Below are 25,431 nucleotides of genomic sequence, written 5' to 3' on the forward strand. Positions count from 1 at the left end.
ATCCAATGCTTTCAACCCAAGCTCCATCTTTGGCTGGGCCCCATCCCCAGCTGGTCCAATCTCATGCAGCCACCTACAATATGCCAAGAGCCTGAAAATCCAGCTCAGTGCAAAGGACTCAAACAGCCCTCTCAAACTGCTGCTGTTCAAAGCCTCCAAGAAGCACTGGATGAAGGGGAATTGCACCTCCACTGTTGAGATTTATCTCTGTGAATTGATTTACATCTCAGAACTGCAGATACCTGAACTCATGTCATTCCATATCCCGCTGAAAGCCACAAGAGGGGGCTGGGCTAGTTGAGCTGTGCCCCTCAATTACTGGATCAGAAGAAAGGTCCCAGGTACAGGACATGGCTCCCAGACCTTGCACAACTGTTTCCAGCTGCGTTTCTTAGCTGTGGCTAAAGAGCGCATCTGTCTACCTGAGGCTCAGATAGAGATCAGAATGCTCAATTATTAGAGTTGAGGCAGTGAGGTCCCTTTCCTGTGTTCCCTGAGGGTCACAAAAACCTAGGGTGGGATGGTCTCCCAGTTCTGTTCCCAGGCACATCCTGACTTCAGAAATCCCTATGGAAGAAACATCAGCCCCTAGTCCCTAAGTGCCAACCTCTCCCAAGAATGTACCAATACACCATGCCTCAGTTCAAATGGCACCACCAGGCTGGGCCTGAAGGCTGCCAATTCAGCTTCCATCCAGTGAGGTATGACAAGCCTGTTTTTTATTCTTTAAAGCATCCCCAGTCTTCAAAGGAGATGTCCATGAAGTTATTCCCTTACATGACTTAGAGGAAGAGGGGAGAAAACATTTAAAATCCACTGCACTTGAAGTCAACAACTCCCAACACTGATAAGTTCTCCCATTAACCCCCATCCCCAGGCTTCCAATTGGGATGAGAGGGGAGCCAGTTCTGCAAACCCTCAGAAAGCTGCAGCAGGGTTGGGATCCACGAAAGCGTCACAGCCAACTACTGGTGTGTTAAACTGGTGTGTTTAACTCCAAGGCAACAGGGAAACTCTCCCTTGCAAACTCCTTGCAATGTCCAGGGCTTCTTATCATTACTGTACATACACGGACTACCTGGGCATCGGGTTTAAATGTGAACGTACTTCCAGCAGGTCCGGGGTGGAGCCTGAGATTCTCACAAGCTGGTGCAGCTGCTGCAGGTCTCCAAACCACGTTAGCAGGTATATTTCATTTTTTTCTCTCACTGTTTTTGAAGCCCAGTAAATCTTTATTCTCAAACTAATAATTAACATGGAGTGACTCCTACAGGGCAAACCTGGTGCTGAGGGTGTCACATGCATTACATCATTTAACTCTCAACAACTTTTTGGAACAGTGAAACGTTATTGTGTTCACTTGAAAGAAGGGGAAACTGGTCTTTAGAACTAAGCAGCTAGACTCAGGCTTCGAGCTTAGCAAGTGGCATCACGGAGGTTTGAGCCCAGGGTGCATGCTCCTAACCACCTCAGTCAGAAGAATACAGACCAAAAGTGAAGATTATAGCAAAGAAACTAAGACAAATGGTTGGATGGTACAAGAAAACTTCATTAGGTGGTGCTTAGATCAGATTCAGATGTCCCTGAGCTGGTGTGCCTCATAGGAAAATTGCGATATTGAGCTCCTGAAATGGCCCCAGACACATTTAAGCACAAGTTACATTGCAAACTCCATTACTTTTCCTTTTTTTTCCATCTACATTTCATTTTTCAAGCGGCCTCTTCTATGTGGGGGGAGGAGAACCACATGAATAATAGATACGTCATTTTTAACCATCAACAACATACCTTGTAAATGGTATATGCGAGCTTTTAAATAACCCAGCAAACCATTCATCTGACATCATTTTTATACCACACTTTGCAACGAAACTAGAATCGATTTGAAAAAAAAAAAAAAGCACACGGATTAAACTACAGAATCACATTCACCCACACATTTTTGTCTGCATTTAATATTTCATTGGGTTCAGCATTCCGTCCTCCAGTCTGCTAACAACCGCCTGCCATCGAGGCAAGACAATTAAACTATTTCAGCATTTTCCCGCAGTTACACAGGCTCATCTTTCCCTGTGACAGTTAGTTTATGGAGTCAAGAGGGGATCCCTCTCGCTCGCGCCTTCTTGTAAGTGACATCAGGATGATTAAGGAAAACAAACTGTTTCCTCTAACAAGATCCTGGCTAGTCATAGGTTTTGACTGCTCTGGGCTTGGACAAGGTGACATGAATTTCCCACCTGCCTGTGATGAAAGAGCATTTCTCCTATGACAAAGTCATGTCACAGATATCTGTGCCTGCACACAGAGTAGATTGTTTGGCCCATTTGTCAGGTGATACAAGGGTGTCACACCCCTGAAAAACAAACAAACAAACAAACAAACAAACGTGTGGCTACTCCACAGTTTATCAGCAAGGATTTCTGCAAATGCCAGGCGCACGTGAGCACTTAACCAAAATAGAAACTGAATTAGCGTGTCATTAATCTAAGGAAATGATGGATTCTCAATTATCTTCTTTTTCACCTATTTTTATTTTAGGAAATTTCAAACTCATACAGAAGTAAAGAGGATGGCATCATGACATTCATATTACCCACCAGCTTCAATAATTTGTTGACTTGGGGAAATCTTGTTTCATTTATGTCCCCCCAACCACACGCTCCCCACTTTTTTTTTTGAGGCAAATATCAGACATTCAAATCACTGTATGCATAAATCTCAATTATCATCTAAATATTGTTTTGAGTATATCCTCTCATCTCCATCCTCACTATCCTTTCTTTAGACTCTTTCTGTTTTGTAGAAATGGGGTCCCACTATGTTGCCCAGGCTGGTCTCAAACTCCTGGCCTCAAGTGATCCTCCCTCCTGGGCCTCCCAAAGTGCTAGGATTACAGGCGTCAGCCACCATGCCTGGCCTCTTTAGACTCTTATCACCTGTTGTAGTGGGTTAAATAGTCGTGCCCAGAAAAATACACCCAAGCCTGGAAATTGTGAATGTGGTATCCTTATTTGGAAAAAGAGCCTTTACAGATGTTGCTAATTAAGAAACTGATGATGAGATCATCTTGGATTTAGGGTTGTCCTTAAATCCAATGCCAAGTGTCCTTATAAGAGAAAGGCAGAGACTTGAGACTTACAGCCACACAAGGAGAAGGCCATGTAAAGACAGAGGCGGAGATTGAACTGATGTAACCTCAAGTCAACGAATGCCTGGAGCCACCAGGAGCTGGGAGGGGCAAAGAAGGATTCTCCTCTAGTGCCTCCAGGGAGACCACAGCCCTGCTGACACTTTGATTTTGAACTTCTGGGCACCAGAACCCTAAGAAAATACATTTCCATGGTTTGCTAAGCTACCAGGTTTGTGGCAATTTCTTAAAGCAGCCACAGAAAATGAATAGACCATCCCAGACAATGACCACCCCAGACAATGCCTTCTACCAACATGGCTCCTCCCACCTCCTCCAACAGGCCCGCGGAAGATGAGTGACACAAACCCACCTGGGCTGCCCCCACACTTCTTCAGTGGCTCCCTAGTGCTTTCAGGGAATCACCCAAGTGTCTTTGGATGATGTGATCTGCACCAACCTTTCAGCCACAATTCCTGACCACCCCCACACTCCGCATATTTGAAGCCTTCACATTCCAACAGAGTCAGCCAGTTACCTCCATTCCATGATTTCCCTGCCCCTGTCCCTTTTTATACTGTTTCTTTTGCCTAGAGGGCTGACGAAGAGAAACATAACTGAAATGAGCCACAAATAGAAGAGACACATGTAATTCTGCATGTTCTGATAGTCACATCAAAAAAATCAACTTTAATAATATATTTTAGTTAACCTAACATACCCAAAATATCAGCATTTCAACATAGACTCAATCAACGTAACAGTGTTAAGGAGACACTTTATATTCCTTTGTCTGGCACTAAGTCTTCAAAATCTAGTATGTATTTTATACTTACAGCACATCTCAACTCAGATTGCCCAGTCATCTTAAGTGACTACTTCAGTAGGCACAGATGGCTAGTGCTACTGTATTGGACAATGCAGAATGTTCTTAATCCTTTATTTTTATTTTTATTTTTTTTGCCTCACGAAATACTATTCATTCTTCAAAATCCAGCTGAAATATTATTTTCTGCAACACTTTCTCTGATTGTTTTCTATGTCCTACCAATAGGATCAATTACTCCCTCCTCCATCCTAGATATGGACCCTGGACATGGATCCAGCGTAGCCACTGTTCACACTGTGTTGATATTTAATTGTTGCATGTGTGTCTCTTCTGCTAGACAAAAAGCTCCTCAGAGGCTACCATCAACCTTATTCATCTTCGTATCCTCACACCACTGGAGTGCCAAGCACGACAGAAGTCAGAGTGATGCAAATAAATGTTCCCTGGACTAAATTCTGTCCCATCCCATGGTGAGCGCAGGAATCCTTTCCAATTATCTGTGCTCCTGCAAAGTTGGTGGCCAAATATAACCACGCAACTCAAAAGTGCACAGGACTCTGTTTTACTTGTTGCTTTCACATGTGTCATCTCCTTTTATCCTCATAGAACAAATATTTGTAGCCTCCTTTGTTGGACGAGGCAGGTAAAGCCCAGAGAAGTGGGTAATGTCAAGAGCTATTTAAAGGCCAAGCCAGAACTTGAACCTGGGACTCTGGATGGCCAGCCCAGTGCTATTCCACATCCTGAAAACATGCCCACCTCCTGGATTCCTCCACCCAAGTCAGGAGAGTCAGGATCAGACCCCACATTCATTTGCACCCTCTGGATGGGAACTATCTGCCATCTCTTCTGTCTTTCCAGACCCTCACCATGTTTTAAGGCCTACCTTGATCCTTCTTTCTCTTTGAAGTTTTCATTTTCTCCACATCTCTTGGCCCACAAAAATATATGACACATCTTAGAAAACCCTGCTCTTAAATTAGACACTGTCTTGTCCTGTTCCCTATTGTTTTGCCTTATTTTTCTTATTAGATCATGAGCCCTCAGAGGTCAAGAATAATGGCTTATTTCCCTTTTGCTCCCTTACCATGATTGCAAGGGAAGTAAACAATTCTTATTAGTAAGTTTCTACTATAAGACAGGCACTCTGCTAAATGCTTTCATATGAATGTTTTTTATTTAATCCTCAAAATCCTACAAATCAAGTCCAATTGCCCACTTTTTAAAAGAATTAAAAAAAGCAACAGAGACAGTAAATAAATTACCTAAGCTCTCAACAAGAGCTGCACACACAGAGGAACTCACAAGGAAGAGATATTTCTAGGTCCAATGGCCTGAGTCCAACCAACCTGCAAATGGAGTAGAATCAGGGATGAGGAATCCCAACGAACATAATCCAATGGCTGCACCCTTCACCCCTCTCGCCAGAAGGCGATGATGCTTCTGGTTCTCGTGTCATGGAAAAACGAGTTGCTCTGTTGAGACAGGGCTAGGTCCAGCATGACTTCTTCCTCTGAATATTTCAAATCTACCACCTTTCAACCATATGGATATTCCTACACTGATCAGGAAGAGACCCAGCAGGACAGGGAGCTCTGGTGTGGCTCATCTCTATCACAGTATCTCCCACGTCTTCCCTTCCTTTCTATCCCTTGAGAAGACATCATCAATATCTCCTCAACACCAAAACAATTGTGACTGCCTTCCAGCTGATTGTCCTCCCTCTAGTTTCATACCTTTATCACCCTGCCTGCCACAATGCTGCCACAATAATCTTTTCCAAATGGATAGATAAACATGGTACTTGGATGCTCAAAATATTCAAAGGTTTCAGTCATTGGGAACATATCATTGAAATTCCCTTGGCTGACATTCAAGGTCCTCCACCATCTGGCCACTCTTTCAATCTTATCTCTTAACATGCTGCAACGTTTAAAGCACATTCAGCTGCTGACTACTACGGAGTCCCTGGCTCTCCAAGGGCCCCAACCCTCACTTATTCCCCTCCTAGCCAGCCCTTTTAAATATGGTTGGTGAGACTTTGGTCGTAGCATGGAGAACATACTGGCCTCACTATGGAAACAGAAAAGATGCTCTAGTCCAGGAAGAGGAAATGATGGGTCCTCAGTGGTGGGAGGGAAAATAGTGAGAATGGAGGATGAATGAACAGAGACAGTCTTACATCTCTAGGAAGAGCGAATAATGCTAGGGAAAAGATATACGTGAATGAGCCAAGACAACTTTCTAATCCTACTGTCAAAGAAAAGGCAAGGCCCTTTATATGGGCACACCAGAGAAGGTTAGAATGTAACACCCCCATACACATTAAAGGAATATCAATGAAAGAAATCAGTGCATATAGCCAGCTTTGTGTTTCTTTATATCAGGCCAAACTAGCTTAGATGGGCTTTGTTCCCATGTATTGATGAGCTGATGAACAGACCATTCAATGCAGTGAACTCTAAGTGAACTCTAATTGTTACCTAATCCTTCAGCACATCACTATGACCCCGTTATTAGAGCTATTGCTACCAATACAGAGCCTGTTCATGGTATCGGGGCAGTGAGTTGTATACAACCCCCTTGCCCTTGGAAGAAGACATAGAAATATGACTGATACTTCCTGGTGGCTTGGCTCACGCTTTTCTCTATCTTATAACACTCTAACTGCACACATGGAAATCTCGCCTGCTCAACATCTGTTTCCTAAAACCATCCATTTTGTCCTTCTTTTTAAAGCCCTCTCCCTCCTCTGAGGGAGGGAGTATTTTACTTCATCTCTCTTACAATACACAACACATTCCCCATTCTATCAGTATTATTTGTGCTTTAATTTCTACCCTTCTTGCAGGAAAGGCTCTGATCTGTTCATGTCTGGATCCAACTCCACATCTGGCATTGAGTAGTCACTCCATAAACACTTATGGAACAAATGAATAAATGAAACATGATGTGTTACGTGGTTAAAACACCCGTTATTTTTAAGACCTCTCCCATATCAAAAGGATAGTTAATTTTTGATCTAGTCAATCAGCACAAATGTGCAGAGATCTTGGGGTGACCTTTTCTAAGCGACCACAGCCTGATATGTCCGGACCCCAAAACAGCCACCCTTGTTCTTTCCTGGACACAGAAAATAATGATAGCTAATGTGTGTCAAGTGTTTATCGGGTTTCAGGCATTGTCTTGAATACTTTATATGCAGCCCCTCACATCTTCACAACTATCCCGAGATAGGCAAATTATTTACAATATCCATTGTACAGACGAGAAAGTCTAGGTACAGGTAAGTTATTTTCCTAAAATTGGCACATAGCTAAGAAGGGTTAAGAAAATGATTCAAATCCAGGCAGTCTGACTTCGAAATCCATAATGCTTCACTTTCTTTCCACAGAAAGCGGACCTGCAATGTTTATGAGACAGACCTTGCTTTATACTGCCACCCTTAGTGACTGCCTGCCCTCGGGTATTACTGCCTAATCTCCCCACGTGTCAGCTTTCCTCACACCTAAATGGGGACACAAGAAGTGTCTACCTTACGAGGTTGTTGTGAGGGTAAGTGGCCTAATGGATATACAGTTTCTAGCACATAGCAGGCACTCAAAAATGGAGCTCACTGTATTGATCAGAAATTATTGTGTTGCAGAATCTACTTACATCAGCTATAGGGAAAACAAGAATGCATTCGTTGGTGTAATGCTAAGTGTAGAATGATGAGTCTTCAAATGTGATTGATTAGAGGCTTCAACTATTTCATTAGAACTGGGAAGTTCTTCTCTCCATTTCTTACCTGTATCTTTCTCTCCCAGTTCGTTCATTTTCTAACTTTTTCACACCGTGGTTACTAGAAATTCCACATTTACAGCCACAGCTTGGGGACTGCAGGGGAAAAAAGGCACCCAATAATTGTGGCAAAAGTCACAGTTTAGTCTCATTGAGTCGTTTTGGGTAATCAGCCCCTTCCTTAACCAATGGCTGTGATGAAGGGGATGGGGTTTATTCGCTGATCCCTGGAACCAGGAAGCCAGGGATGGTCCCAACCAAATGAGAAGAGAGATGGGGTGACTTGCTAAAGAAAAAAACAAGGTACCATTACCAGGACAAGAATGGCTTCTGGACAGGTAAAATATCCACTCACCATGAACGTGTCCAATACTCTCATGTTAACTAATTTTCCTGGCCTTTGCCCACCAACAATGGGTTTCTCCAGCCTGTGTCCACTGCCAGCCTGTCTTACAGACGCCTCCAAGCCCTCGGCATTCATGGGCCCTGCACTTCCTCCCAGCTACTGCAAAGCTCAAATTAGTCACTCCGTGGGCCCCTTCCGAGGCATATCAGAGACCAGCTGTGCAAGGACCTGTCACCTTCTTGTCAGCGAAAGTTTTCTGTCCAAAGAACTTTCGTCATCACTCCTTTCTCAAGTAGCTGGATGTCACTTGAAGAGACAGCTGAAGTCACTCACAATGGCTGGTCTCAAATCAGTGCTCACTGGCCTTGTCAGTAAAAGCCTCACCCCGCAGCGAAAACTGTCACTGATCATGTTTAGATATGTACGCAGAGGTATTAGATTAGAAGAGAGAATGCACAAGATGGGAGTTTAAAAGAGGCCAAGTTGCAAGGGAAATCTTAATGGGAAGAAGTGAAGCCTTAAGGTTGGAAGCAGTAGGAGGGCATCTTTTCCCAAAACCCAAGTTATACTTCCTATCAAAACCAGCAAGAGCACACACATATGCACACATGTACACACACACACACACACACAGACACTAACAGCCTATATGTATACACAACCTACCACATGCTAAGGATACGCAGACCTCTTGCCAACACACTTTATAATTAATTTAGGAGATGAGTAGATCGTTAATTTATCCAAGTTACTATAAATAGCTAGTTTTCATATCAAAACACCATTATATAAGGTCAGAAAACAAACATTCACTCAAAAAATTCAGTTACGCTTTGGAAGGAAAAAAAAAAAAGAATAAAGAGTCTACATGTTAATCGAATCCCATTTGTCGCCTTTCTCTCCATATACTCTTTATTTAGGAGGACTTACTGACCGCAGCGTTACTGACACTCTGGGCTAGATAGATGTTTTTGCGGGGGTGGGGGCTGTCTGTGCATCGCACAATGTCTGACAGCATCCCTGGTCTCCATCCACTACGTGCCAGGAGTCCTCCTCCAGTCACTGCCAAATGACTATCTTCAACATGAAATGCTATCTTCAGTATTACTATGGTAGAATAATTGGCTAATCATTAATTTATATATATATATATATATATATATATATATATATATATATATATCAGCAAAGGTTGTGAATTGTGCTTTAATTTGGGGTGGCTTTGGTTTCTATTTATATCATCGTTAATCAATATTTATGATTAACATGCTGATTATTCCTAAGAATTTACGTGGTTGACAGTCATTTCTGTACCTGTTCTGTCCAAACCTTGGGAAAGAGCACAGCACGGGCAGAAGAAAATATGGGCTTTTGAAGCATGCAGAATGAGTTTGAATCCAGAAGCGCTACTAAGTGGCTGCACAATTTGGGTTCAGTTTCTTATTTTCTATCTGCACTGTTACCATTTTGCCGCTGTAAAATGAAAAATAGTTATCATAGAGGGAAGCTGTAAGTATTTTATAAAAGGTGCTCATGTTCAAGAAGGCACTGACACACAATGGATGCTCAAAAATGTTCGTTGTTACCCTGGGAACACACTTTGCTCTAAAAGCGTCTGGCTGTATGATTAAAAACAAGGCTTCCTCTGTGAGTGATTAATCAAGCTAAGTAGAGCATAATAATAACACTGCTCTGTCTGTATAGCTTTTTGTTTTTCATGGAGTTTTAAATTGCCTTTCTATTCTCCTCCAACTATTTGTCTTTATCAAATCCTTAAGTATTTCTAGTATCTCAAAAATGTATCAAAGTCTTTCTCCCCAGAATATCTCTGGACTGGAGCCTTTCATCCTTCCGTTTCCATCTAAGCAAATGGCGTGGGAGTAACGTAACCCAGCCACATCTCAGGACGTCTCCTCATTGCTCTTCTAAGCGGGACACATTATTTACTGGATCCCTTGGTTTCTGCCCTCTTTTGCTGATGGGTATTCTACACGAGAGGCTAAAATTGTAATGCATATACAACTGTGAAAATTGCAAAGATAAATCCAGTAATACTAAACGTAACTATGAAGTCCCAAAAGTGTATTTTTAACAAATGAATCCCAAAAGCGCACATCCAGGGAACACTGTCACCATAGGGAACCACACATTTAGTGTAAGGGTACTGCCATGGCCCCCACCATGTTAATCCTTTCCGTGGAGTACTCTTTCAGAGTCTATGTTAGAAGATTTGACTGAGAAACAATCAAAAGTTCCCAAGTCAAGTGAGATGAAACATGAAAAGTATTAACCCAGGGCTTTCTTCCATCTTGGGGAATGAATGAGGTCATGTCCCGAACGTTCCACCTTAGTACTCCTAACCTGCAAGCACTGGCCAACTTAGAGAAGGTTAGAGAAATCCTAGAAAAAGCGTTCATTTTCTTTAAAAGGTTGTCTTTTATTTTTCAAAAATGGATTTGCATGCTACTCTGTAAAATTAATTTTAAAATAAACATTTCTTTCTGAGTTTCTAAAATCATATACAAGCTTCATAAAGATACAGAGCATGCAGCACCATATAATCTTCCCCGTAACTCTTGGCAGGAGTCAGAACTCAGATTAAACAGCACAGAGATAACAAACTGAGGAACAGCCAAAAAATTAGAAGTCTGCACACAGAGAATCCAACTGATATCAGAGCACAGTAATTTGTGGAAGAGCTGGTCATTCTCTAGCTCCACTCAGTCCCTTGAGCTCTCATATGCTCTGATGTCTTTAAATGCTATCTATCCTGGTATCCTCCCAACTTAAATTTCTAGCTCAGACCTTCTTCTTGAAACCCACCCTACACTCCTTACTCAACATCCATACCTAAAACCCAAACTACACATCTCACATGCAATGCGTCCAAAAGCAACTCCCAAAATTTAACCCCATAATCCTCTTCATCTCAGTTGATGACAGCCTCATCCGACCAGTTGCTCATGCCAAAAACCTTGGAGTCGTTCTAGATTTCTCCCTTTCTCTGAGAACTTACATCCAGTGCAGCAGCAGATCCAGTTGGCTACACCTTCAAAATGTATCTACAATCTGATCACATCTCCCCACCTTCACTGCTGAACAACCACCCTGAGCCAAGCTACCCTCTCCTCCAAACCAGTTCTCTAATAGTTGTGCAACCTCCATGTGCCTCCAAAGAATCTCCTCACTATAGAAACCTGAGTGGTCCTTTTAAAACCTGAGTTAAATCAAGCCATTCTCCTGTCCAAGATGCTATGATCGCCCTCACCCCTCCTGCTTCACTCAGTGTAAAATTCACACTTTTTGGAATAAATTTATGTGGTCTAGACTCTTTCTTTTCTTTTCTTTCTTTATTTTTTTTTTTTTTGAGACGGAGTTTCACTCTTGTTACCCAGGCTGAAGTGCAATGGCGCAATCTCGGCTCTCCACAACCTCTGCCTCCTGGGTTCAGGCAATTCTCCTGCCTCAGCCTCCTGAGTAGCTGGGATTACAGGCACGCGCCACCGTGCCCAGCTAATTTTTTGTATTTTTAGTAGAGACAGGGTTTCACCATGTTGACCAGGATGGTCTCGATCTCTTGACCTCGTGATCCACCCACCTCAGCCTCCCAAAGTGCTGGGATTACAGGCGTGAGCCACCACGCCCAGCCCTGGTCTAGACTCTTTCTTAACCTCTCAGCCTTTTTCTTCTATCATCTTTCCTCACCATTACTGCACTCTAGCCACTGGGCTCCTTGCTGCGCCTTGGACACAACAGATATACCCCACCTTTAGGCCAGCATAGGGCTATTTTCTTTGTCTGAAATGCTCTTCCTCTAGATATTACACAGCTATTGCCCTTATCAGCCTTAAGTCTTTGTTCAAACTTTACCTTTTCACTGAAAGCTAACCTGACTGGGCCACAGAATACTGCAAGCACTGTTCCAATATCTTTAGCTCTACTTTTTCTTTTTTTTCTTTTTTTACAGCACTTAACAATTAATGCACTGATTTTTTATGTTTCCTGATTGCTGTGTCTCTCCATAGAATGCAAGCTCCACAACGGTAGTGGTTTTTTTATGGGCATAAACCAAACACTTGGCATAGTGTCTGACACACAGTAGATGCTCAAAGAGTGTGTCAAATAAGTGCATTGAATGTTTGCATTTTCAAGACTCTTTCTAGAAGTGTTCTGATAGGTAAAACGTAAGTTGGGTTTATTGGAGATTTGAGATTGGCCAGATGGAAGCAATGAAAGGTCAAGGCAATAAGACTGTCAAAGGTCATGTTGAGGGGGCTACACATGAGGTCATGGTTAAGTGATAATGACATCCACGTACACAGTGCTTTGCAGTTTGCAAAGGAACTTAGTTGCCCGAGAGAGCAGGATTGAGATGAGAAAATCAGATCATTAGAATAGCAAAATCACACCTATAGGAGGGTGAAGGAAGAGGATGGGATGGAGTTGAGGGTTACGGTCAGAAAGGGCCATTTCAACCCAATTTTAAAACATTACCAGGCACAGCTCAGGGGCTCATGCCTGTAATCCCAGCACCCTGGGAGGCTGAGGTGGGCAGATGACCTGAGGTCAGGAGTGTGAAAGCAGCCTAGCCAACATGGTGAAACCCTGTCTCTACAAGAAATACAAAAATTTGCCAGGTGTGGTGGTGTAGGCCTGTAATCCCAGTTACTTGGGAGGCTGAGGCAAGAGAATCACGTTAACCCAAAAGGCAGAGGTTGCAGTGAGCCGGGATCATGCCACTGCACTCCAGCCTGGGCGAGAGAGCAAGACTCCATCTCAAAAAAAAAAATTAACAAATGAAAATAGTAGGACTGAACTTCAAAACTACCTAATAAGTGGATCAAGGGAAGTTCTAACAATACTTTGAATTCTTAATAAAAGAGCACATAATTAGAATGGAGGCTTTTCATAAAATGCAGTCTCATATGAAAAAAAAAGTATCTTGAATGGTGATAAATGCTGATTAAAACAAAAATAAAATATTTACATATTGTCATAGGAAAGACTTAAAATATAACAATACACTTCAGAGAGTATAGTAAGACAAACATCCTCATTCTCAAGGCAGAATATAAATTAGACAATCCTTTTGAAAAGAAATTTATAAAATGAATCAAGATCATTAAAACATTCTATTCTCTGGCCATGAATTCTACTTCTAGGAATCTATGCCAAGAAAAAAATATAGAAATGTGGATAGATTTATGTATAAAGATTCAGTATAATGGAAAACAAAAATCTAAAAATATTATAATGATTATATAAATTATGGCATTTTTATAGAGCAGAATGTTATGCAACCATGAGTAATTACATTTATGAAAAATGTTAATGACGTGGGAAATGCTCATGATTATAAGGGCAAATGAACTGAAATAGGGATGATGCCATAAATGGCATATGGTCCCAACTAATACTAGTATAATTCATTGCAAACCAATTCAGAAATGGACTTTTTAAATATCTATTAGGGTTATGAAAAAATAATATATTAACTTTTTTGGGGAAAGGTGCAAATACTGTTACTTTATTCATGCAGAGAAAAATAAGTTAAAATTATGTAATTTTAGAATGATTATTCATATAAATGCTAAAGATTTTTTTAAACCTAATGGTTCATTATCCATAGCTTTGCATGAAAGTAACTCTCTATTTTAACACAGGTACACTTCTTTTGAGTCTCAGTTTCATAATTTTTCAAATAAAGCATAGTCTAGATCAGGAGTCAGCAAACCTTTTCTGCAAAGGATCAGATTGCAAATACCTTAGGTTTTGTGGGCCAAATAGTCTCTGCTGCCACTGTTCAACGCCTCTGTTGGAGCATGAAAGCAGCCATAGATAACAGGAAAATGAATGGCTATGTGCCAATAAAACTTTATTTATAAATGCAGGCAGCAGGTCAGATTTGGGCCAAAGGCCATAGTTGCCAACCCTTGGACTTGATGATTGAGAGTCTTTGATTGGCTGATAGCTCAAGCCCTGATGCAGAGGTCTGAGCACCAGCAAACACCTGAGAAGAAAAAATAAGCAGTGTACCATCATGAGAATCCTGTGACCTTTTGAGTTGGAAGAATCTGAGACCTAACTCACTTCCTAGTTGCGCCTCTTGTTGCAACATACTTTCGTCACTAGGATTCTTAGTATCCTCTTATGCAAAGTGGAAGAGAAGCACCTTCTTCACAAAGTCATCCTATCCCTTAAAGGAGATAATGGAAGTCAAAGCCCAAAGCCCACCTCTTATAAAAGAGGAGTTCTCAATACCTGGTAGATAGTCTTATTAGGATAACTCTGACAAACCAGGCCACAAATAATCCCCAGGTGCTGAATGATTTGGGGCCCGTGGTGTAGACAGGAGGAAATGTTGGGTCTGCAGCAGAGAACAGGCAGGGTAAGCTAGGTTATGCTGCGGTAACAAACCAGCCCAGAGTCTCAGTGGCCTGAAACAGTAAGATCTATTTCCTGCTCATGCTACATGTCTATGGCTGGGGACTCTGTTCTTCCAGCAGGACCTTCTGGAACTTTGCTGGTTGTAATGACTGAGGGAAAAGTTAGGTGGCTGGATCATGCACTGGCTCATAAAGCTTCTACCTGCAATGATGTGCATCAATTCCATTCCCATTTTATTAGCCACAGCAAGTTACAGAACCACACATAACTCATGGTGGGCTAGAAATACTAGTTACCTTGCTCCTAGAATGGGACTGGGGGAGATCTGGAAATATTTGGTTAACTGCACTAATAACCATCAGAACAAGATAGAAGAATAGGCAACATGCACATGCATTTAGCATATTCCAAACCAGTGCTAACTCCTCTACTTAGAATTTGCAAAAGGAAATCAGGAAAATAAAAACAGAGCCAGAAGCGAATGCAGCAAGACACTGGATCTGTGCTTCCCTATGGTGAAACACAATCAGTACAGAAATGATTCGGATAAGACTTGCTCTTTCTGAAAATGCTTTCACCAACTCTCTCCCTGCCATCCCTGTGTTGCAGCTGGACTTCAAAAGCCTTAAGGCTGTGATCAGAATCTATAACATCATGTGTAATTCTCTGATCCCACAACATAAAGATTGTATGGAGTAAATGTTTCTGTCCCTTTAAAATTCATATGTTGAAGCCCTGACCCCCACATGTCTATATTGGAGATAAAGCCTTTAAATAAGTAATTAAAATTAAATGAGGTAGGCAGGGCACAGTGGCTCACACCTGTAATCCCAGCACTTTGGGAGGCTGAGGCAGACAGATCCCCTGAGGTCAGGAGTTCGAGACCAGCCTGGTCAACATAGTGAAACCCTATCTCTACTAAAAATACAAAATTTAGCTGGTTGTGATGGCTAGCACCTGTAATCGCAACTACTCAGGAGGCTCAAGCAGAAGAATTTCTTAAACTCAGGAGGCAGTGGTTGCAGTGAGCCAAGAGTGTACCATTGTACTGCAGCCTGGGTGACAAGAGCAAAACTCTGCCTCAAAAAAAAAAACAAAAAAGGTAAGTGAGGTCTTCAGGGGGAAACCTGCTCCAATAGAAGTGGTGCCCTATAAAAGGGAAAGAGACACCAGGGCTCTCCCATTGCCATGTGAGGAAGCAGCAAGAAGGTGGCTGTCTGTAAGCCAGGAAGAAAGTCCTCACGAGAAACTGAACTCTGCCAAAACCTTCATCTTGGACTTTCCAACCTCCAGGAACACAAGAAAATCGATTTCTGTTGTTTATACCACCTACTCTGTGGTAGTTTGTCATAGTAGCCCAAGACAACTAACAAAGCTGTAAAGCATACAGGCCTTCTTACTGGATTCAATTTTCCAAACACAAGCTCAGCTTGCTCCAAATGACATGATGACATTCAAACACCAGTCTATGTAAATCCAAAGCTAAGGCTGAGTTGCTAAGACAAAGATGCAGCCTTTAAAATCAGAAGTAAAAAATATATATATTCAAAATTCAACTCTGCTATCCATGTGGCCTTAAGCAAGTTGGATAAGCTCACGGAATCTCACTTTCTTCATCCATAAATCTCCCTCATGGGTTTTAAATGATGTCTCGTGGAGTACAGACCTCATGGAGGGACATGGAGTACAGACCACGAATTTTGTTTTCTCTTCCTTCCCTCCCCTGTCATAGTCTTTGGCATTGCAGCTCAAGGTTGAAAGAGTGAGAAAGGTTCTTTGAACACAAGCACTTATGCCAAGCGTGCTGAGAGGAAGCTAATTGTGGCACACTCCTCCCACCTTGCCCACCCAACAGCCAACCAGTACCTGACTGGCAACCCATGACAAAGGCTGAGTGAATTTGGGAGCAGGTGGACACGCGCAAAGGAGTCAAAGCACACAGGGAAACACAAGTCTCTCCAAGCTCCAGTGGAGGGATGAGTCAGCCAATTGAGCAGCCAGTCTTGGACTTGGTTTGGATTGGAATATATAATCTGGACTAACTTCAAGACCTGCTTTAACATTCTCATGGACTCTATTTATGTACATGATTAGCCAAACATAAGAGCTATTAGAGAAAGATTTTACCACTCCTTCCTTGTCTTCTGAAGAACACCCCCAGGTTAATTAAAAGATGTATCCAAAAGCATTCAACCTAGCACACAGTAGATGCTCAACGTATGTCTCCCCTTTCCCCTTTTTCTCTGCCTTATTGCAACCATCCAATGGATTCTTGCCTGCCATACAGATAAAGCCAATTCACTGAGATAATGGTGTTACAGTTCAGAAAGAGTTTAACTGTTACAAGGTAGCTGAGCAACAGGTTGAGAGAGACTTCTCAGATCCGCCTCCCCAAGAGCTCAGAGGTTAGGATAATTTGGTGGCCAGGAGGGTAGGGAATGGGTGCTTCTGATTGGTTGAGGATGGAATCATAGGCATGTCAGAGCTGTCTTTGTGCACTGACTCAGTTCCTGGGTAGGGGTCACTGGTCAGGATGACATTGCTTTTTCTACCAGAACACAAGGTCTGAAAAACATCTGAAGTATCAGTCTTGGGTTTTATAATAGCAATGCAATCTGTAGAGGCAATTACAGAAGTTACAAACCTTGTGACCACCAGCCATGTGACACCTGAGCAGTCAACAAGTAGGAAGCAATGACTAGTTGTCGTTTAACTATGCACATGTCTTAGCAGAATTCAGGCCTCTCCCATGGTTCTAATCTTGTGGTTTTCCATTGGTTTTACAAAAGAGGGTCCACAAACAAGAAGGGGGTAATTTTGGGAAAAGCTATTATCATCCTTGTCTTAAGGTTAAAGTATAAACTAAATTTCTCCCAGAGCCAGGTTGGCCCATGCCTAGAAGTGGGTAAAAGCAGTTAGCTTGTGAGGCTAGAAGCACGACAGAGTCTGCTATGTCAGATTTCTCTTACTGACATAATTTTTGCAAAGGCAGTTTCATTATTACTCCGAAGGCTCCAGGAATCTCAAAATTAGAAGGGAGGCAGCCAACATGTATGAAGCAAGCACAGTAGTGCCAACATTTCCCAGAATCTCTCATTTATGCCTTAAACTCTCCCACCAGGAATGTACTGATGAGAAAACCAAGAAACCAGAAAAGGGAAGTGACCTGACCCTAGCCTCACAGTCCCAGATGGCCGGGTGGTTGCCCATGCCCAAGTCTTCCCTGGTCCAAACTCCACTCTTTCGTGCAGCCTCTTGCGATGTACCTGGAACATGGAGTCTGGCTTAGGTTGTTTCTTTCCATGCTGCTCCCTGTCACAAAACTTAGCCAGAAAAGGACAAAATCCCCCAGAATACTGTACCCTGGAGTCCCACTCACCAAATCAGACAGACCTGAAGGGAAAAGGTTTGCAAGAGTGATACAAGGACCCATGGAGAAAAGAAGGGGCTAGGAACACACTTGGAGATAGAGACCATGCTTCTAATATAGAATCGACTAGCAATTTTCTGTGAGATGCCGATTAAGTACCTACCTCCCTGGGAGCCTCAGTATCCCCATCTGTAAAATGACGAGGGTTGATTAAAGTGGCTGTAAGCCCCTAGCTCACTTTATCATCAGCTCAGTTTTCTAGACACACAGAGGTAAAAGCTTCGGAGCCTACATTTTTCAGATAATCAGCTCAATTCTCAACTCTGCCCATCCGCACAGCCAAAACAACAGAAGCAACGGGCTTTCTTAAGGAAGCTGAATGGAGACCCGCAGAATACAGTCCCCAATAAAGAGAAGCACTCCAGCCAAATGCAGATAAGATTCTCAAATGGAAAATCACATTCCGCAGGTTCCTAGAGGGGGAGGATAGGGGAGAAAGCTGCTGCTTCCAATAAGAGCTTCATTCCAGAAATCCCACATAATGGCCTCACAAGCACCCTGGTGTGATAAAGAGATGACTATTCCAGTTGAGAGAATCAAGTCCTCTGGGAAAGGTGGGTGGAGGACCAGGGAGGGCTCTTCCAAGAGAGGTTGAGCTCAACTCTTTAAACTGGAATATTGACTCTTCTGTCTCCAGTGTGATGATTTGAACCTGGCAAACACCTCGTCTCTGCCAAAAGCCTGTCGCAATTAAGTATGTTTTCAATTGGGAAATGGAAGCATATCAGCCCTGGCAGGGAAACCAGGGAACAAATCTTTATTAGGGCCTCGGGACCCACACCAATATCTGGGTCTGTCACCATCCCCACTGCCAACACAAGGGAACATTCTCCCTGCCTCTGAAATTCAGGATTTGGAATCAGAAGACACCGAGACTACTTTTACTTCTCAGTAAATTTCCAGGTGAAAAAAATAAAATAACAAAATACACTCTGCTTTTTCCTTTTGATTGGAAATTAAAAGTACAAGCAATTTTTATTTCTCCTTCTCTGAAGGTTTTCCTGCTCTTCCTCGCCTCTGAGCAATATGCCCCCCACTCAAGGCCCCGCGGGAAGAGCTAAACAATTCTACGTAACCAACACTGTTTTCAGCACATCCTCCTAGCACGACACATGATCACATGACATTGGCTTGTCTTCAAGTGCCTGTTTCCTCCTGAATTATTCTGCAGCCTCCCCTGTTCCTCCCTCCCTCCCTCTGTTAACCAACAGAAAAAAATGTTACCTAATAGGAAGGCCATGAGCCTGGAAGTCAGGTAGAGATGGTTCTAACCTCAGCAGTACCTTGAATCGCCCTGGACTAAATGGTTTTACCTCACTGTGACTTTCCTCATTGGTAAGACAGAGAAATAAGGACTTCATCACAGGCTTTCTGGTTGGTTACACGGGGAAAACAATGTATGCAGAGAATCTAATGTATGGTGACCACAAGTTGTTCTTTCTTTTCCTTTCTCATTCTCCTTCCTCCTCCAGGCACAGAGATTCTGTGAAAAGGCTGTCATTACAGCCCAGAACTCTGGTGGGGCATACAGAGGAACCTGAGAGCACATCATGGAGGGAAATCATACTTTCCATTTTCAGTTATACCTGTCTCAGTGTTCATGCAGCAAGGAACAGAGGATTTAAGGGTCCTTGTCTGGTCTCCAGGGAATTCCCAGGAGCAAGCAAACCTAGTCTGGATTTTCTATAGCTGACGACTTATGAATGAATGCACGCTCTCCAAAAAAAATTTTTTCAAGGTTTCCAAAGCTATTGACATACAACTGGCATCTGGCTTTGACCCCAGAACACGTGGCTTTAAGGAAGATTCCTGGAAGACAAAGATGAGACGCACAAACCTAGAACCTGGTTTTGAATGATAATTAGAAATAAAGTCAGAGAAGGGATGGCAGCCTCAAGTAGAGGAAGAGGAATTATTTGACAGAAATGTAGGGGAACAGAATAAACCTAAGGGCCCAAACGTAGGGTTAGGAAGTGGTCAGGGATAAAAAGCTCCCTTCTACCACTACAGCTGGCATAAAGAGGGTGCTCAAAAATAGGTGAATCTACTAGAAAATGAACTAATCAATCTAAAAGGGCATGATTTGCATTGCTTAAAACCTTCTATATACATTATTCTGATCTTCTTCAACTCTTGCAGAATGCATACAGAGAGGACACCCTAGCTCTGATTCCTGCTGGTATGTCCGTTAAACCAGGGCCTCTGCCAGGTGCAGTGTCCCTGCTGTGGGATGCAGAATTGCCAAACGTACCTCTTCATTTGCACCGAGAGAGAGGTGCACCTCATCTCAGGACCCTCACAGACCCCAGTGGTTTAGCAAAGCAGATTCTGAATCAAACCAAGCTCCTCTGCACAAGCAGCCCCCACCATTTGGCAGAACCTGTAGCTGTGAAGTCAGGACTCCCTTTGGGGTCTCACAATCCAAGTCTGAGAATAAACTGAATAAAGATTAAGAAGTATGAGCAATGATAGGGTTTGTCTCTGTGTCTCCACCCAAATCTCACCTCAAATTATAACCCCCATGTATCAAGGAAGGTATGTGGTGGGAGGTGACTGGCTCATGGAGGGCAGTTTCCCTCATGCTGTTCTCATGATACAGAGTGAGTTCTCACCAGATCTGATGGTTTGAAAGTGAGACACTTCCTCCTTCATTCATTCTCTCTCTCTCTCTCCCTTTCTCTTTCTCTCTCTCTCTTTCTTTCTGTCTCTCCCTCTCTCTTTTTCTCTCTCTCTTTCTTTCTCTTTCTTTCTGTCTCTCTCTTTCTCTCTCTCTCTCCCTTTCTCTCTCTCTCTTTCTTTCTGTCTCTCCCTCTCTCTCTTTCTTTTTCTTTCTGTCTCTCTTTCTCTCTTTCTCTCTCTCTTTCTTTCTGTCTCTCCCTCTCTCTCTTTCTCTTTCTTTCTCTCTCTTTCTTTCTGTCTCTCTCTCTTTCTCTCTCTTCCTCTGTCTCTGCCCCCTCCCCCCTCTCTCTCTTTCTCTCTCTCTCCCTCTCTCTCTCTCTGTCCCTCTCTCTCCTCTCTCTCTCTCTCTCTCTCTCTCTCTCTCTCTCTCTCTCTCTCTCTCTCTCCTGCTGCCATGTGGAGAAGGTCCTTGCTTCCCCTTCTACCATGATTGTAAGCTTCCTGAGGCCTCCCCAGCCAGGCAGAACTGTGAGCCAATTAAACCTCTTTACTTTATAAATTACCCCATCTCAAGTAGTTCTTTACAGCAATTGAAAACAGACTGACACAAGCAGTACTCTTGTCCACGCCTAAATATACAAGTGTTGCAGGGCAGCACTCACACAAGCAGTATTCTTGTCCACGCCTAAATATACAAGTGTCGCAGGGCAGCACTCACACAAGCAGTACTCTTGTCCACGCCTAAATGTACAAGTGTCGCAGGGCAGCACTCACACAAGCAGTACTCTTGTCCACGCCTAAATGTACAAGTGTCGCAGGGCAGCACTCACACAAGCAGTACTCTTGTCCACGCCTAAATGTACAAGTGTCGCAGGGCAGCACTCACACAAGCAGTACTCTTGTCCACGCCTAAATGTACAAGTGTCGCAGGGCAGCACTCACACAAGCAGTACTCTTGTCCACGCCTAAATGTACAAGTGTCGCAGGGCAGCACTCACACAAGCAGTACTCTTGTCCACGCCTAAATGTACAAGTGTCGCAGGGCAGCACTCACACAAGCAGTACTCTTGTCCACGCCTAAATGTACAAGTGTCGCAGGGCAGCACTCACACAAGCAGTACTCTTGTCCACGCCTAAATGTACAAGTGTCGCAGGGCAGCACTCACACAAGCAGTACTCTTGTCCACGCCTAAATGTACAAGTGTCGCAGGGCAGCACTCACACAAGCAGTACTCTTGTCCACGCCTAAATGTACAAGTGTCGCAGGGCAGCACTCACACAAGCAGTACTCTTGTCCACGCCTAAATGTACAAGTGTCGCAGGGCAGCACTCACACAAGCAGTACTCTTGTCCACGCCTAAATGTACAAGTGTCGCAGGGCAGCACTCACACAAGCAGTACTCTTGTCCACGCCTAAATGTACAAGTGTCGCAGGGCAGCACTCACACAAGCAGTACTCTTGTCCACGCCTAAATGTACAAGTGTCGCAGGGCAGCACTCACACAAGCAGTACTCTTGTCCACGCCTAAATGTACAAGTGTCGCAGGGCAGCACTCACACAAGCAGTACTCTTGTCCACGCCTAAATGTACAAGTGTCGCAGGGCAGCACTCACACAAGCAGTACTCTTGTCCACGCCTAAATGTACAAGTGTCGCAGGGCAGCACTCACACAAGCAGTACTCTTGTCCACGCCTAAATGTACAAGTGTCGCAGGGCAGCACTCACACAAGCAGTACTCTTGTCCACGCCTAAATGTACAAGTGTCGCAGGGCAGCACTCACACAAGCAGTACTCTTGTCCACGCCTAAATGTACAAGTGTCGAAGGGCAGCACTCACACAAGCAGTACTCTTGTCCACGCCTAAATGTACAAGTGTCGCAGGGCAGCACTCACACAAGCAGTACTCTTGTCCACGCCTAAATGTACAAGTGTCGCAGGGCAGCACTCACACAAGCAGTACTCTTGTCCACGCCTAAATGTACAAGTGTCGCAGGGCAGCACTCAGGCGCCTACTTTAAGAACCACATGACACATACCTGCACTCAACTAGGCTGACTTCGGAGGCAGGAACAAGCCCATATCCTGGCTGATCCTCAAGACCTTGATCCTTCAAAGCTTGCATTGGAGAAAAAAAGAGAATGAAAACATGGAAAGGTAGTTAGATTTGCATTTTCAGTTGTGCCTGATGTAGCATTTGTGAAGCAAGGAACAGAGGGTTTGAGAGCCCTTCTCTGGTTCCCAGAGAGTTCCCAGGAGCAAATCTCCCAGGAGCAGGCAAACCTGGTCTTTACTTTCTGTAGCTGCTGACTTATGAAGGAATGCATGCTCTCCAAAAACTATTTTGTAAACCTTTTCTTATTTTTTTCCAAAGCCATTGACTTACAACTGGCATCTGTAGGCCACCAAAATTATAATAAATTAAGAGAAACTAGAAAAATGGTGCACAGGAAAGGCAAAATATATATATGTACATATGCATGTAGAGGTGTATGTGTACATATATAAATTCATTTATTTTTTTTTCAAATTTAATGCCAAAAAGACAACTGTAATTGCTCATTCTCTTTGTGTTAGGGGAGCAGAAATCATGTGATCAGATATCACCAAATGCTTCTCAAGTTCCCAACTACAAAGGATACTTCCCCTGCTTGATTTCCTTATGGGAACATGACTTTACTGTTAGCAACCATGCAGGGAAAACCTGGCAACACAAGAAGGAAGAATTGTGTCATTGTTGTCATCATTGCTGCTGTATACAAAATATACAGTAATTTCAGAAAAATTCCAAAACACACATTCATAATGAGAAAGACAACACAGAATCCTGCCACCCACATGGCTGCTGTTCACATGCTCGGTGTATACCCTTCAACTTTTCCCCCTGCACCCAGGCACACACCTAGACATCACAAACACGTATACACATACGTGTGCATGTAGACATGGGCACAGATACTACTGTTCCTGACCCTTTTCTCCAGAACTGCAGCACACACTGGAGAACTCCTGGGGTAGAGACAGAGCACCATTACCCACTGATGATAACTGTGAAATGTCTAGAACAGGGGCCCACACAAGTTTTCTGTAAAAGGGCAGATGGTAACTATTTTCAGCTTTGCAGGCCAGAGGGTCACAACTACTCAACTCTGCTATTACAGTTGGAAAAGCAGCCGCAGACAATACGTGAGCAAGTGGGCTGTGGTTCTGCTCTGATAAAGATTTATTTACAATGCAGGAGGCAGGCTGGTGGCCCCAGAAGAGTTTGTCGCACCGTGGTTTAGGACGTACTATAAACCAGAAAGACTTAAGAGGGTAGGAGAGAGATCAAAGTCCATCCCTCACTGAAGAGCAAATTTCCTTTCCATGGTCTGTCCTAGTCTATTGCAGCAAACATTTCTGCTTTAATGTGCATCCTCTGATAAAATAATGACTATAGATAATTAGATTAAGTGAAGCTCCCCTTTGTTCCAAAACAAGATTTTCGAGACAGCCAATTTCACCCCCTTTTTCTAGCTCCAGTTTCAGGGAGGGAGCCAGAACAGAAGTCACGCTGACATGTCACAGAAATGCAGCAAGGTGAGGCCAGGGTGGCATTTACTCATGTAAAACACCTGGATCACACAGCATCAGCAAATCATTTATTAAAAGCTACAAGATAAATACCGATAAAGTCCTCAAATAGAGAGGCCCGTGACATAGGCTCAGGATGAGCGAATCAGAATGATTAATAGGGAAGGAGACAGGCTGGAAACACAGAAGACCTGCTCCACCTGTGGGGAAGATCCTGGAGAACACATTTCCATCTGCAAACAGCCTTCCAAGCTCAGGCAATAAAATACCCCTCTAATAACAAAAGCCCTGTTGCACCACGTTCCCCCCTAGGTTTTGAGATGTAGCTCATAAGTCCTTCACTGAGTCCAGATCTGCTCTGGGACAGCCTATTCTCAATAGGCACCTGCCAGGCAGGAAGACTCTGCTTCTCCCCTTGAATCTTAATGACCAAGCAAATCTTAACGCACAGCTCCAGCCGGGAGGTTTTGCAGATGCACATCCTGCACCCTGAGTCGCCCTCTCTCCCTGGATGAGCCAGGCCTTTCAAGGATCAGTGCCTGCACTTAACTCAATGTTCTGCTCAGCTGCTCGCTCCAACCTTGCCCTTTCTTGCAGCTTCTGCAGAGATCCAAGACGTCTTCTGGGAATTTCAGCCAACAAGGGGAAGTTACACTCCAATTAAACCTTCCTCTGTGCTGTTCTGTTTCTTCCCATGTCACACCCATGTGTGCACACTCAAGCACACTTGTTTTCTAGGCAGCTACCTACAGAAACACACTTTGCGTGCCTGTCTCAGTGTTGGGTCCTAGAGATAAAAAGAATAATAAAATGCAGTCAGTGACCTTTAACAGCTTGTAACCTATTGGGTAAGACAGATAAGGACACAGAACACTCAGCAGCATCCAATCACGTTGTCGTCAGGGTATGTGAAGCATGCTAGAAATCCAAGGATAAACAGACATGTGCACACACAAAAACGCAATAGTGAAAAATCTGGAAGGATGGATTGGAAATAGATTACGGTAAATGCCCCTTTCCCATCCCAAATAAAAGGGCATGGGAGTCTAGATTAGAAGAAGAAAGAGGTGGAAAAGAATTGAGCCTGTCATGTTTGGGTGTTTTGTTTTTTGTTTTTTATTAAAAATGCATTATACTTAATGGTATTATTTCTGCTACCACGTAATTTAATCCTAAAATCCTCTAAGTGCATTTGAGCCAGGATTAGGGTAACAGCACCTAGGGGACAAAATTCAAGAAGGCACTTGCTCCTAGAGGACACGGGGTGTAGGACTGGCTAAAGGCACACAAAGAAGAGAGCAAGGAACCCTGGGAGCTTGGGAAAGACCTCAGGACAGGG

General features: G+C 43.3%; 1 protein-coding gene across 12 annotated transcripts in view; it reads right to left on the minus strand.

The window, feature by feature from the left end:
* The window catches only part of LOC128930282 (uncharacterized), a 968,777-nt gene that overhangs the window by 832,626 nt on the left and 110,720 nt on the right, over positions 1–25,431 (minus strand). For 9 of the 12 annotated variants that reach the window (XR_013530215.1, XR_013530217.1, XR_013530214.1 and 6 more), the window contains one exon: positions 22,559–24,879. The exons of 1 other annotated variant lie outside the window; for it this stretch is intronic. The gene's annotated coding sequence lies outside the window, so the exon portion shown is untranslated. The remainder of the gene's footprint in view (positions 1–22,558; positions 24,880–25,431) is intronic. 2 more of the 12 variants (XR_013530219.1, XR_013530216.1) reach the window with 1 other exon arrangement.

Source organism: Callithrix jacchus, chromosome 20, assembly GCF_049354715.1.
Source record: "Callithrix jacchus isolate 240 chromosome 20, calJac240_pri, whole genome shotgun sequence".
Lineage (NCBI taxonomy): Eukaryota > Metazoa > Chordata > Mammalia > Primates > Cebidae > Callithrix > Callithrix jacchus.